The following is a 3,482-nucleotide window of genomic DNA, read 5'->3' as shown; positions in this document are numbered from 1 at the left end:
AGTACCAAAGAGGATTCGTTGCACTATATATGGGTCCAGAGAACTGAACCATGACAACTATCTGAGCTTTCTATTCTCTAGTGAATTATTTCCTACACAAAAAAATGAAGTGGTATTATTCAAATTAGCATTAGACAAAAAGTAGCATTCAACCCATAGTCAATTCTGAGCATATCCTAGCAGGAAGTGGTTAATGACATTGAGATCAGTATTGTTCAGTTGTTCATCATTTTTGTGGTGGCCTGAATATGATGACTCATGTTATACTCTGAAAGGAAAGGACAAAAACTCACTGCTGCTCTGGGAAAACAACAGGGCGTCAGACCATGCACTAGGAAAAAGAAGGGCGATGTGACTAACGCCATTGCCAATCTACCCAACAGCAATGATCCTCCTTCTGCTTGGTTTATAGTGCTCTGATTTTATTCAGGATTCAATATAATCAGGGATGGTGGCCACCTACTACAGCCCCAGGGCATGAACTATGATCAGTCGGAAGTCAAGCCAAGCAATTCTACTTCCTACTGAATACTGTTTAGGAGTGGGGCTGTGGCTCTAACTTGGGAGACGGAAAGGAAAGTGAGCTGGTGAGGGAAAAGGAAAGCTTCTGAGGGGGAATCTACTGCTTGATAAAGACAGTTGACAAAGAGGTTGCCCTGTGTTTCTGCCTTGAACATGGTTGTATAAAGCTGTAATATTTAGAGCTGACACAGTTTTCTGGTGATTATGAGATGGCAGCTCTAAAGATGAGAATCCCAATGGCTGAGGATGGATGAAAAGAAAGAAGTTGAGTCCTGGGTGATATCACTGGGCTGCTGCATGATCCCTGAAAATATCTGCTTTAGATTTCTTGTTATATGACCTAATCAAAAGTCTTTCTTTGTTGCTGAAGCCACCATTAGCTATTCTATCAAGGCCAACTGAAAGCATTCCTGATACAGTGAACTAAGGCTACCCTGACTCAAGAGACTAAATGCAAAATTCTCTACTGGAGGTGACACAGATAAACACTGATCTATCAATCGATCTTTGGTAGTCAACAAGGTTTTGAAGAATAAAAGAGGTGTGTAGCTGGAAACAGATTAGAGGAAGTAATTCTCTATTTGCCTAAGGTTCATTTTCCACCCACCATGATCTGCTTCCATTTTGGAAGAACATATAACTACACACCTACTAAGTACAACAAGGATGAGTGTCCAAAAATGGCCCTGGGTATTGCCCAAGGCTGCCTGGACAACTAGCCAGCTGGGGCTGGCGCTTCCCTCTTCTCCCTAGGGTTCAACAAAACCCAGCTTCTCTTGGCCCTTGAAGGTCCCCACCGCCCCATAGTAGGCAGATGGCTTTCTCTGAAAACCACTATCTACAGCGGGCACCTAAACCCAGACTCTGAAAATCTTCCGATTATGCTGACAGACAAGACTGTTCTCAGCCCCCACTGCATGTTCAACAGAACACCATGGCCCAGCATGGCTCTCCATGCAGATGGGGAGAAACTGGGACATCTATGCTTCTCTTTTTCACTCTCTTGATTTAGAAGTTCACCCCAAAGAGCCTATTCCTTAATTCATGCTGTATGACCTTGTGGAATTTTGTCCTAGCCCTATGACACGGCAGGTGGCAATCATGAAGGGATCCCACCTGGCACAAGAAGTAGGACACAAGAGTGGGGCCCACTCTGCATGTCACCAATAGTGAAACTTACCATATGTAGCAACAGAGCTTAAGTTAAAGGAAACCAAGGAAATCATAAACCTCTCGGTCTGAGTTTTAGCAGGAAAAAAAATTTCAGCACACTACTGACAATCTGACATCTACAGAGATCTTCAAAGAAATGGCCAAGGTGTAAAAGGCATATGCGAAATAGCTATTCTTTTTTAAAAAGTTGGGGTACTTCAACATTTTGGTATTTATTAAACTCGGTGTTTTGGAATATTCACTTGGAACAACAGCCACACACAGTGACCGGGAGGCATGGCAGTTGGGGTAAGTTCCTGGTGGGGTGGAGATGACCAGAGGACTACAGCTGCACAAGCCAGAAGTCGCAGTATGGACATTGGCCAAAAATCTCAAGGATGGCTTAGAACCATGATCTCTAAATAATGGATGGTTTCTCTCGTCAAGGACATGTCATTTACCCATACACTGATCCATGCATCACCAACAAAAAACCAATTTTTAAAAATTTTCAGCAGTTTCCTGAACAGCTGCTGTTCACAAATTACCATAAACTTTGCGGCTTAAAACAATAGAAACTGTTGCTTCTGGAGGCCAGAGTCCAGAACCAGCATCACTGGGCTAAGATCAAGGTATTGACACTTCCTCAAGAGACTCACGGAGGAATCCATTCCTTGTCTCCTCCAGCATCTGGTGGCTGCCAGGGTTCCTTGGCTTGTGGCCATATCACGCCAATCTCTGCCTCTGTGGTCATACTGCCTCCTCTCTCTGTGTCAAATCTCCCTGTTTCTCTCTTGTGAGGACTAGTGTTTGCCTTTAGGGCCCACTCAGATAACCAAGGTTTATCTCCCCATTTCAGATTTCTTAATTTAATCACATCTGCAAAGTCTACTTTGCCAAATAAGGAAACATTCACAGGTTCCAGGGACTAGGACCTGATATCTTCAGGGGATATCACTGAGCCTACCACCCTCCAATGAAACCTCCCAAAGACTCCCACAGTCATCTGAGCTATGGCAGCCGTGGTTTCCACTCATACAAACCTGAGTGTTTTAGGAATGAAATTAGGAATCTAATGTTTAGTTACCCAATGCACAAAGGCATTCCTTTTTGAACGATAGAAAGTATCTCTCTTTAACTCTGCAAAGCAGACAAGACTTCACAATTCTGGTTGAAAACTCTGAGTATATGACATTAGCATATGGGAGATTCTACCCTGTGTGGATCAGGGGTTGCAAACAGGCAGCCTGAGGATGGAATTCACAGATATGCTTTTAGTTGATATTTAAAAATGGGAACTTTCATACAAAAATCGAGATTTGGGGCAGCTCTAGAAAAACTGAAGAGCTAGTAACACAAGGTCCTTCACTCTCCATGGGAATAAAAAGCTAGGCAAGGGTGGTTACCAGCTCTTCAGCTGGTATGAGCTCTCCTGCTCATCACCGTCCTCATCGTCCCTGTGTCCCTAAAATGAATGCCGTGTCAGTTGCTAACTGTTTTTTTAGTTGCCATTTATTTTCGCACCTTCATGGCCACTTGTTTTACTAGAAGAAAAATATTTCTCTGTTCCTCGACCTATATCAAAAGTAACAAAAGAAAAGACAGCCTGGGGAAAAAAACCTCATTTGAAGAAAACCTGGAGGAAAAGAAAAACGGTTGCCCTCTTTTTAAAAGAGAAGAGCAATTCCTTACTGTTTAACACGCACGTATCCAGCTGCCTTGAGTCTTTTACATTTCCTCCCCTGTCCCCGACAGCATCTGAATTCACAGCTCCCGATACAGATACAGACGTCACTGCTGCCTGTGAA

The sequence above is a fragment of the Hippopotamus amphibius genome, chromosome 11 (genome assembly GCF_030028045.1).
Source record: "Hippopotamus amphibius kiboko isolate mHipAmp2 chromosome 11, mHipAmp2.hap2, whole genome shotgun sequence".
In the NCBI taxonomy this organism is placed as follows: domain Eukaryota; kingdom Metazoa; phylum Chordata; class Mammalia; order Artiodactyla; family Hippopotamidae; genus Hippopotamus; species Hippopotamus amphibius.
Note: the sequence above shows the minus strand (reverse complement) of the source record.